The sequence below is a fragment of the Ostrinia nubilalis genome, chromosome 3 (genome assembly GCF_963855985.1).
Source record: "Ostrinia nubilalis chromosome 3, ilOstNubi1.1, whole genome shotgun sequence".
Classification (NCBI taxonomy): domain Eukaryota; kingdom Metazoa; phylum Arthropoda; class Insecta; order Lepidoptera; family Crambidae; genus Ostrinia; species Ostrinia nubilalis.
In genome coordinates this window covers 11568439-11580667 of record NC_087090.1, presented here as the reverse complement: position 1 = coordinate 11580667, position 12229 = coordinate 11568439, and the positions used below count along the sequence as shown (strand labels likewise).

The following is a 12229-nucleotide window of genomic DNA, read 5'->3' as shown; positions in this document are numbered from 1 at the left end:
CCCACGGCCTCGGCGCCTAAACAGGTGCGCACCTGAGAGCGAATGCGCTTTTTCATTAGAGCGAACAAACAAACAAAACGAGCGATATGCTCGTTTGAGAATGATGCCCCGATTCATTCATCGCTCGACATGGAATGCTTTTATGCTCAGTCGAACCCGGTTTACTTTTATTGTCCCGATCCACCTTGCTTTGATGATATGTGGAGTGAAGAATCGAGCGCTCTGGCTCTGGGTAGACAACTTTAGTAAAATGATTTCACTTAGGATATTCTCTGCTTTACGTATAGCTGTCTATAGAATATCCTATATACATTTTAAGTCCTAGTAAAATGATATGATAATGCTCTCATGTAATTACATAAGTACTTACTACTAATTGATGGCCGAGTTGGTACTTCATGCACAAATCTTCAATGATTCATTATTGATTACGTGATTCCAACTTCGATTTCCGTTTAACTTATTATTATTGTCGACACGTGACATTTTGGTCTGTTGTTCATTGTTTTAGTTATTTAATTACCAACATCACGTGCCCAAAGCAACCTTGATAAAGTGCTGGTCGACACATTTTGTGCAGGGCGTTGCCGCATACCGATGGACCATTTAACCTGACACTTGACACACACACGACACTTTGCTGTCAGCTGCCAGAAGACAAAAAAACATCAGCGAAAGTGTAACGATTACTCTTCCGTCTTGCATAATCTTGCATCCTCATATATTAAACACAATTGAATCATAATGAAGGAAATTCTTAGTTTATACTAAGCAGCAACATTCATTTGAGGTCAGATATAATAGTAATAGGCTGATCAACGCGATGATCTATTAAAAATGATAGATAAAATTATCCCTCTATCATTCCTAGATTGCTCTATTATAGAGTTCAATATTTAAAGTAACTTTGACGATGATTGCTCTGTTAGATTTTCTTTACTTGAACAAATCAGCACTGTTACGTAAATACGAGTAATATACTTAGTAACTTCTTCAGCATAACAGTAACCTATTTCAATGCCAAACGTTAAAATTCTCCTTGGCACGTTTCCGTAGAATCCGAACCAAATACAAGTTAACCTTGAACAATTTGGATGAGATAGGTGTAGGTAATGTTTGTTCTAGATATTTACATACTCATAGATATCTGGGGAATATCTTACACAAACACACCAACAAGTCGCACTGTTAGCTTTATACCGCTTTATCGATGAATTTGTTCTTGATTTACAGTGCCCATAAAAGATAAATGCAGTCGTAACCTTGATCTACACACGTCCATATGAAAATGTTGGTAAATAAGGGTGCGTTCCTTCTACGAAACTTTTCAAATGTGTGAAACGCAATGATTGAAGGTCTTGGCTTATTCCGTATCCGAACACCGGCGCACTTTCCCATCGGCCGCGAAATTAGTTCACACGAAACGTCGGATCATTGCTTCAAATTTTCTTCAAATGGATGCACCTTATACAATTTCTTTACCTGCATCAGCTGATTTTCGTTTACGTTGATTTCTTTCTATTGTACAAGATCGAAAGCAACAAAAAATAATGGTTAAAGTATTTCTTGCTCTACATCTCGCCAGCTTATTGTATTGGGATGCGGATTGCGTGAAAGTTTCTCCCGGAGGACGAAACAAACGCGTGAAAGGTGATCCGCGTCCATTCAGTTGTTTTTTTGGTTAGCTATTCGACTGTCATCGGTCCTTATTGCGCATCGAATAGGAGTTATGGATTTATTTAGTTGGTAATTAATGTCTGTGTGTAGGTTGATTTAGGCTCACATTGTGGTGTCGGCGCGCGGGTAGCGGCGGTGCGCGCTATCGATATCGGCCGATCGCGTCGTGTTAATTACTTTCATTAAGGGCAATTGTCCTGCTCAATCGGGCTGATCAGTCAGTTTGCCGCCGCTTGATATTTCCACTCGGAGCCATTAGACCGCCTCAAACGACGCGGCTGTTGCATAATTTTGATTGCTTTTAGATAGTTCATATTGAAGTGGTTAATTTAATTGAAACAGATTAATAATGTGCTTCATTTTCAAGCTATCCGCAGACATTGAAACCAGCATGATTTTCATGTGGGCTTTGGATTAATTTCCTTTCTTAGGAGAGCAAAAATTTTAAATACATATTGCTTTTAATGTCATTTTCTAACTTTAACAACTAACATTAAATATCTAAAGGAACACGTAGAAGACCCGTAGAATAGCCGTATTAATTAGGTAATTAATTAGGTACGTACTTAGGTAAAAGCTTGATGATTGATGCTACACATGAGATTAATATGGGAAAGCTTTTCAGATGATTTAACAAAGCTATACAGGGTGTTAGGTAAATGGGTATATGAGCCGACACTAGCCCATGTTAACATGGTCATATAAATGGTATGGTGAAGTCAGAAATTTGATATCATCATTTTAATTTTTTTAATTTTCATACAAAATAAATTTTATAAAATCCGATTTGTATGAAAATTTAAATAATTAAAATGAAGATATCAATTTTCTGACTTCACCATACCATTTATATGACCATGTTAACATGGGCTAGTGTCGGCTCATATACCCATTTACCTAACACCCTGTATAACACGAAAGATGAGATTGAATAGGAAAATATATCGTCATGATGTGCAATAGAAAACAGCGTCATTAAAAGTTGAATTTCCCGTGACAAAAATCTGCAAGACAACAATCAATCAACACAGTCTTATCCATACACACGTAACTAATATCTAGGTCCCTACCTATATAAAAGACTGACCATTACAAAATTAATACTCTCTTAATAAATCGTAAGCAATTTATCTACGCTACACGCTACAATAAGCGACCAACCTACACATTTCTCACAAGAACAAAAATCGGAAGTAGGCAAGGCGCAGGTAGGGAATGAGCAGCCAACAATAAGCAATAATTCTCGATAGTCCATTAACATATCATTTGGCTCGCGCTAATCGAATGGCTCCGGGCGCGCCGCTGCGCCCGCGCCACGCCACCGCGATGCGCCACGTGTGCACCTACAATTAAAAACATCTTCTAATTATATGTTTGCCTTAACCTGGAATTCCAAACATAAATACGAGACGCTAATATAAAAACTTACAAATTACAGATCCCTGGACCGATCCGATGCAAGAACAATAGGTAATCAATAACAGGGTGTTGATGTGATTGTGCTGTGTGCTGTTTATGAGAAGGTGATTACATGCACTAATGATTCGAATAATATACGAGAGCAAATATGTATTTATTGAAAGCGCATGAATAGAAGGAGGAAACGCTTTTCAGGATTCGCTTTTCAGTAGCTTACCTAAATACGTACACGTATCTAACTAGTTGTTTCTTCAATAAAATAAGAGGTAAGTAGGTACTATAATATTTGTGCAAATACGGTAAGTTATCTAATACGGCGAAGATAGAATTTGAGTACCTACATACATAATTTTCCTTAACTTCTTCAAATAAACAAAAACGTTATACGATACTTTATTAGTCATGATCATAATGTGACATCATAACAACAAACATTTTCAGTAGATAATTATCCCAATATGCGCGATAATGGCACTATTTACAATAAAATTATCAAGTTAACAACGTACTAACTCGATGTTAACGCGTAATTGTAAAAATGATATACGTTTCATACATAATTTATGGCTTAATGATGTCGGCATGGCTCGTAGACTCGTAGTTAACTTCTTCAGGCACTGAGGCAGCGAGGGGGCCGGCGCGGCGGGCGGGGCGGGAGGACGCGTGGGTTTGGATCCGTAATTTCGACGACTCGTCCATCGCTCCAGTGGCGCAATTGGTTAGCGCACGGTACTTATAAGACAGTGCTCGTGAGTAATGCCGGGGTTGTGAGTTCGAGCCTCACCTGGAGCATATTTTTTTGTTCTTGTTTTCTGTCAAAGGTATAATTCTGATTCTATTCCTTAGAAAAAAGTCTTGTTCCTCTATTCAAAGTGAGATTATTAAATACATTGGTAAAACATTTTTTTTTACAAAACACTTGATTTATAAAACTATACCTACCGACATAAAAACGAACTTAAAAAACATGGCCATGACCAAGTGTTTCTGTAGTTCTGTGTATAAATGTTTATGTAATGCAAAACAAACGAGTGAAGGACAAAAAAGCGTTATTTGAATGCGCATTTATTTGTATTTTGTTTGGTGAACTCTGAAAAGTCCCTGAAAATGATTCTGAAAATCACAAAACGTAGGTAGGTAGGTACTTGGGTAGGTACTTCTCCCTTTTTGTTCATGAATTAGTTACTTTTTAGATATTCGCTGCTATACTGAGTGTTTTGCTTTGTATTAAGTAGGTATTGGTTACAATATCCGTCACTTTATCACTTCTGAACTATCGAGTCAGTTGAAAATTGAGCTTTTAGTAATAACAGTAATAAACAGATAAAGAACAAGTGTTCGCTACTAGCAATCAAAAGCATGTTAAGAACCAATTAATAACTTTATGGTCTGTTAAAAATATAACTGGTTATTTTAAATTTATGATACATTTGCATACTTCTTGAAGCAGAATAGGCTTTACACTGACCGGACCTTTCATTGTACTCACATTCTTAGCCGTGTATTTTAAGAAAGTAACCTAATTCTTGCAATAAATACGAATTCAATTTGATTTGTTATGAAATTGTCCTTGGTACCAGGCAGTTCCCCATTTTAAGTGATTTTCACAATGGAAACCTTAAAAATAAAGGTGCCTTCTCACCACACATAAAGAGATGGGCTAATAATAGATAAACATCAAAACAATCCGTCCAATCAATTTGCAAAATAAAAAATCGTTTCTTTTACAATTTGCAATTCAAAATTAGTCACGAAGACAATGGGTAATGTGCCATTAGGTCTGTCATCAGTTGAGCAATGGGTCCGGCCGGCACGTGGGGTGCCCCGAGCCAAGGCATAGTGAGCGATATCGATAAAATGTCGATACTGATATATCGATAATAATGTCAATTTGAGACGTGGTTATTATCACTTAAGTGGCCCTAAAAATTCGGTAACTTCAAAGTGCAAGTTTCAATCCCATTAAGGAATACATTAACCTTTCGTTTTGAGTGAGCATAACTCCGTGGACCTTTAATGTTTAATGTTTGTTTATTCGAGTTATCAAAAGTTAAGTTAGTCTAAAGGCCTTAAAGCATGATATAGTTGCTTTTAGTTATATGATTGTATACCTACTTTGTGGTATTTAACCTACTTTGTGGTATTTATCTTCCTGTGCTTAAATCCTTACACAAAAAATATCTTTTGTAACACATTTAGGCTGATTTGCGCCACTTAAGTTTGACACTAACTATAACGATCACCAGTGTTTTATGTACGGAATTTGACAGATATTTGGCGATTGTTATAATTAAAGTAAGATGGTTGCAACCCAGCCTTAAAGTTCACAATCAAGACACAAAACTTAAACAAATAGTGTACCTACAATAGACAGCTAAAATATTCGAAAGATTTTTCAAAAACAAACATCGACATCATTAATGTTGCCGATAGTATCGATATTTCGCTAATTTGGATAAATATCGCTTATCCCTGAGCCTGAGAGCTGCCGGCACAGTAGCTGGCGGGCACGCCGCGAACCGGCCGCGCCCGCTGACCCGTGATCCCCGTAGCGCAAACAGAACCACCAGCCTGCCTGGTTTCTGAACACATTTCGTTGGTTTGCAATTTGAAGTGTACCAAATTGCCGTAAGACCACACTGGTGAAACTGATTAACTCATGTTAAAAGGCTACTTGTTTTATAAATAGGTACATATAAATTGAGAAAGAAGTACATACTTCATTGTTAAATAAATAATTCATAAGAGCGATAGTAAAAAATGGTATTGCTTGTAATGCTGTAGGTAACTTATTTAACTTTTAATATTACACATATTGATCTTCACAATAGGTACACAGTGTTGACTTTTATACATAATTTAGCAATTAATTGATAAACTATTTAATTAGCCACTTTAATTTTTCACGCCAATTCTCTGGTTAAACAAGTTAAGGCTCGTAGCAGCAACAGGTAGAGAGCTAATAATGTAACACGTGTCTTTGTAAAATAACAATATTGAGGGCTACTCATTTCATTCACGTCCTCGTCTGATTACCATAGCAGGCTCAATAACAAGCGTGCCACTGCAAAATGTCCAACTGCGGAAAAAATCATTGATTTTAGGAATTCCTTATTTTTTCACAAACGACCCGACCCCAAATTCCGACCTCAAGTCGTGAGGAATGTAAATCGATGACCGTGCGCGAACAACCCCTGACACCATAACCCTTTGATTTTTTTATCGGTCACCTACGCACGGAGATTGAGGTCAGCGGTACGTGCGTAACGATAACAAAGTGGACGCGTACGCATCCGAAACGTCATCATGTGGTGAACTTTACGATCAAATTCCAACACACGATAAAGCGTTTCAATTAATTTATTTCCAGATTATTTGTAAACGTTTTTTACTTGAAACTCGGTTTCATGAAATGGTATATTTAATTAAATTCGTTCGTCCGGTCGTTCCAAACTAATGTAGTCTACTGCTGGAAAAGGCCCATGGATATAATTTAATTAAATACCAAACTATTTATGCAAATACGTAGATAAAAAGCATGTTTAGAGCTCTACAAATAGCGTTAGGTACACAAGACTCTAAAAATTCGCAAATGCTATTTTTGTTGCCTATTCGTAGGTATAAAGTTTCATAGTAACGCATTTTACAACTCATTGATATGCAAATAAAAAAGTTATTCATAAAACTTATCTGAAATTCATCAATAGGTTCAATACCATCAGCGTACGGCTTCAAAGACAAAGGCATCAAGCCTTAGTAAGTCAAACGCGATGACCATACAATTGATTCAATCTTAGGTGCGTATATTTTGGTTTCAATTGACATTTAGATAGAAAGCAAACATGAACAGAGATAGAAAGGCAATAAAGATAAAGACCCTGTTGGGATATCATATGATCAGCAATAATGTAGTATACCAGGGCAGTAAACAATGTTCATGGGATATACGTATTATATTTACAAAACGATCCGCTATAAAAAGTCAGTGCAATTTTCTTAAAATTGGCGTTTAGAATTTAGGACATAGAGTCCTTTGTACTTTTACTTAAAAATTACCCGAAAAATGGGTATCCTCACAAAACAACCCCTTGTAATACTTTCAGTACTATGACTGAACTTGATGTCAGTATATCTGAAAAAAAGTTATTTCGATATGAAAAAACCTAATTCAGTTGCAATGATGTAGATTTTTCAAATATTGGAAATAAAAAATGGAAAAAAATCTCAAACTAACAAAAACGTATGTAAAGAACCCATCCTATCTACACAAGCAAGCCTATAATATTATACAAGTTACCTACTTACTATTGCTAGAGCAAAAAACATCAACTCACCACGCGCACCCAATACCTACATACTTTACAAACTCCTTTTTGTGAGACCTTCAGTGATGGTAAGTAGTAATTATCCAATCATGTTAGTTTACCTTGCAGCAAAACTCTTGCAAAATCTTGAAAACTCCTGACGATGTTTCTTTTCAAAATGTGTGGTATGATTAAAAAACGGAACGACTCACTTTAGACAAAATGATCAGAAATTAAGAGTACAAACGAATGAGAATAATACACGGAACCACATTTGAGTCTCAGAAGATCATGAACTCGATTCAAATAAAATGATTGTCAAAATAGAAAAGAAAGGCCATTATTATGCATAGAATTCTAAAGGTCAAAGCATATGCATTGTTTGCGAGATAGTTGACATAAACCTAAGTAGACACGAGGCCGTAAAAATTCCATCACAAAGAGTGGCTTCATGACGAATTAAAATTCCTACTTAAGTAGCCACATAATCGAGTTGGAGAGATAATCTAGAGACGACTGTGTTTAGCATTGATTTGGGAGCACCGTTGATCACGAACTGGTCTGCTTTCGTCACTCTAAACAAACAGTAGCCGGCCAATTTAGATTGAGTGGAACTTTAAGTAGGTACCTACATACTTATGATAATTCAATACTAGATTAGTTTTTTTTTGTTTTTCAAGTACCCATAACGTAGAGCTTCTCTTGGTTTTTTTACCGAGACTGGATTTAAAAATTATATTACCTACAACTCGGGTTAGTGCATCTGATCTACTTCTTTAATTGAGCTAATTAATTAAATAATCACGTTTACTCGTACTTCAAATTATACCAAAATTATTGCGAAAAAAGTAATATTCTGAGTTTTTCTTTAAACCTCTTTGTGATGGAAGTGTGTTAAACTGTGATCAGGACATTATTCTATATTCAAGTTTGATCATTTAGTATCTTACGACGCTTAATTTAATATAGATGGATAGGTATCAGAGCTTAACCAACGACACTGATGAATCAAATGTGACAGCATTCTGACAAACGTAGAGATTATAATTATCCGTACCTACTCGTACACAGTTCCTCTGAATAATGGAGTCAGTGAACTAAAAAAGGTAACCGGTTAACTGTAATTACTTTTCTTTTTGGCACAGATCATGGCTGTCACAATAGAGCAGAGCGCTGACAGTCGGCGGTGCGCGGGCGCAGATCGTATCTGTCAAACGGGAGCGTTTGTTTTGAGACGCGTCGCCCCGCATCGCGACGCGCGCTCCGGACGTCTCGCCGCCCTCACGTCCACACAATGTCACCTGTCCATCATCCGACACAGCCCACTATCCTCGCCCAGCTTTCTAACGACAGCATGTGCGATCAATTTGCATAAATATTTAGGTAAATAATTATTCGCATCGCAGATTTATTTAGTAAGCACCTACTTGAATGACAATCGTACCGCTCGTGCACGTCAGATTACCCATAGGGGTAATCTGACTATAGAGTTGGAACAAAAAAAATCCTAGAAAGTAGTCCGATTAGGCTGTGACGCAAAGTGGGTGGGCTGCAACAGTACAAACCTACTTATCTATAAGTCTCGAATATCGATGTCAAATCAAATATTTGATTAGCTTTGTGCTAATTACATCATTATAAGCACTATTAATATACTTAATCATATCCAAAAATAATGTGCCCATATACCCGTACAGCGCAAATTTTCCACATACGCGTACGTTTTATTATTTTGATCGAATTTACTGAACGAATTGCAATTCCAGTCTCCGAGAAAGGCAATATTTTCCACAATTGTAAATTAGTATGACAGACTTGTAAATGCTTTATGATAATATTGTATACTTACAATTTTGTTACATAAGTCCCAGCCGCGGCACTTAATTATGATTCATGTTGATTTTAACGATACCCCACACCTACATTAACCGTAGAGATGCGTCGCGAATCGCTAATACTTAAGAGTTTGCCTAAACCGATTTATCACTTGAGTCCAGCACGAGCCATATGTAATTCATGATCCGGACAAAGAATTGAATCATAAATATTAATCAAGATCGCAATAAAATCGGTGTGGCGTGTACTACGAGAGCGCGCCAAGCGCCGGCCCACTTACGGTCACTTGCTCTGATATACATAAATTACTTTTATTGAGTGGATCCAAGCCCCGAACCTCATAAGGCACTCGGAGACCTGCGAAAGTTTAATAGTGACAAGTGATAGATGAGAAAATATGACGCATCTATAGTTTGGACAGACGCAACCTGACATTTACAAAATCATGTGTGGGCTGTGACTGGTTAATGATCTCGACCTGTGTAACATATTTTGTTACTTAGGTACGAGTTTTTGTATTTGAGTCTTACTCAATGTACCTACTTAGGTAAGTTTTTGTTTGTTTGCAATCACATTAGGAGAGTTTGTATTCGTGTACAAAGCTAATTAATGTACTCTGCTAATGCGAATCTAATTTGCAATACCAAATGATAAACCTTCGTCTTAAATTGGGTCTTACTCTCAATGCATTTGTGTATGTTTAACAGATCAATTAATTAAGCACATTATGTCGTACATGTCTGTCATGTCTAAGAAAAGCAAGTTTTAGCAGTAACGGCACATTGCGACAAGGGCCGACAGAACAACGACGGGACATTAGGAGGGAGGTCCCGCTGACTTATGGATATTGAGCTCTCGGTACATTATCGCTTTGGTCCGCGCATACGAATGCCTCGCTTGGACATTCGTTATGGTGCAATTACTCAAACAACGCAGATACTATGACGCGATAAGTATCTGCGCATACCTATTATACACACCTTAACCGGTAATGACAAAACAAATTATACCACAAAAATATACACCGTATATAGGCTACTATATCCTATAGAGTGAACCAGTTGTAAGAGTATGCACCTGTGCTCTACATTCCTATAAACGGTTCGAAGTAGGTCTCGCGGTAACTCGCAGACAAATTGAGCACAAAGAAACTAAGGTTTTCATTGGAAGGAACCCTAAAATTTGCTGATAAGCCTATCTGATTGACAAAGCCTGGCAGAATGGCATGTTTATGTCGTCGTCACCGTGACCAATTCAGACTTTCTAAAGCCGCAATATTGTAAGGCAAATATACGAGCAAACAAACATACAGGAAGTAGATAAGGGTATTAGTAGGAATATTATTGAAATAAACAGTTAGGTACATTGTTATACTGTTGATAACGCACTAATGTAATGTAACCATATTAGCAGCGCGCTCTGACCGATTGTGATCTTAAATGAACACGTGTTATTGTTTAATTGGAATATTTAGTTCTTCTAGAGTTCTACGAACATAAATTAGTTACAAAGTCGCTTTGGTCGGCGTCGGTAAATCAGCGCTGACATTTATCGCCAAACAGTAAGTTCAAAGACAATGCGTTGGCAGATCGTTTGGGCATAATGTTACGGTGATAGTACGTGGTATAATAGGTACAAAGCAGGAGTCCATGGGCATGAGTCAGGCGGTGAGCGGCCGGCGCTGGCGCAACGCACACACGCGGCCGCTGTGCGCAGCCACATCACCTCGGGTCACCCTTGTCCTGTGCGTGAGCTTGCGTCTAAGCTCTGGCACTGCTACAATAACTTTAGTTAAAAGTTTGCTCCGTAATAGAAAGCATCTAGAACTGGGTGCTGGATTTTCTCTAGTTTGCTCATTTTTTTGCAATATTGCATCTTGACTTCCATTTGCGATTACCTATAAATGGCTAAGCAGATTTAGGTTTCATTATTTGTATTTGTATTGCTGTTGGTTTTACTAATAAAATAAAATTGTAAATAAGGTCAATTAGTATGCAATGTTCAACAATATTTAACTAACTAATCAGTACTGTAATGAAAACCATTCAATAATAAAAAAACATAAAACTACTCGAAAGTTTTCCAACCAACAACGACTCTACATAAGTAACCCGTGATCGGCATGAAACAAACAGTTTAATCAATGATTTAATTTTGATTGCTTCTTTAAACCTTTTTTGATAAATCTCACATTCAACGGCATCATAATCGTTGAATTTCCTAATTAGTTCTTCACAAGTCCTACCAAATGTTAAAGGTAAATAGTAATACGGTTCGAATTACACGGTCATAGGTGAGTAGGTAGCATGAAATAGTAGTGCTGAGAAACAATCCAGCGGCCTAAACCAGTATTGTACTCCCATGGCCAGCGGAGCGTAATGTGATATTTATTGATTTCTGTCGGAGCGTCACTTAATGAATGCAGAGCACATTTTGTGATTTCTCACGATACGTTTGGGAACGGGGTTTTTTCTCGTTCCATTTCTCCCGGCAAACAATAGATCACAGCGCGGATGGAGGGTTGGAAGTGCGACTGCGCCGATATGCGCGTGAGTGCGACGCTTAGCATTGGCCACTGTGACGGAAATGCTCTTATAGTGCAAAATTAAACAACATTGATTCATCGTCATCATCATTTTCATTTCAGCCATAGGACGTCCACTGCTGAACATAGGCCTCCCCCAATGTTTTCCATGTTCGACTGGTAGCGGCCTGCGTTCAGCGCTTCCTTAACAACATTGATTGCGCAATATTAATTAACCTGTTTAAAACAATGAAAAGCTCACAACTTAGCATATCCTTAGGTACTAATATCATTCTATGCTAATATCTTAAATGAAAATGTTCATAAATTCACAATAAATAGTTTTAAGTGTCAATGGGACCAACCGTTCGATATCAATGTGGCACATGTGTGTTTTATTATGTAGTTTATGCAAACATTTTTGGGCTTTGAAACTGACTGCAAAAAGTAATTTAGAAAATGGCTCAAT

The 12229-nt window shown here is 37.4% G+C and overlaps 1 non-coding gene across 1 annotated transcript; it reads left to right on the top strand.

Moving 5' to 3' along the window:
* Positions 1-3796: 3796 nt before the first annotated feature.
* Positions 3797-3888, top strand: Trnai-uau (transfer RNA isoleucine (anticodon UAU)). Its single transcript is given in 2 exon segments — positions 3797-3834; positions 3853-3888. It is a non-coding gene; the product is annotated as a tRNA-Ile (tRNA).
* The last annotated feature ends 8341 nt before the right edge of the window (positions 3889-12229 follow it).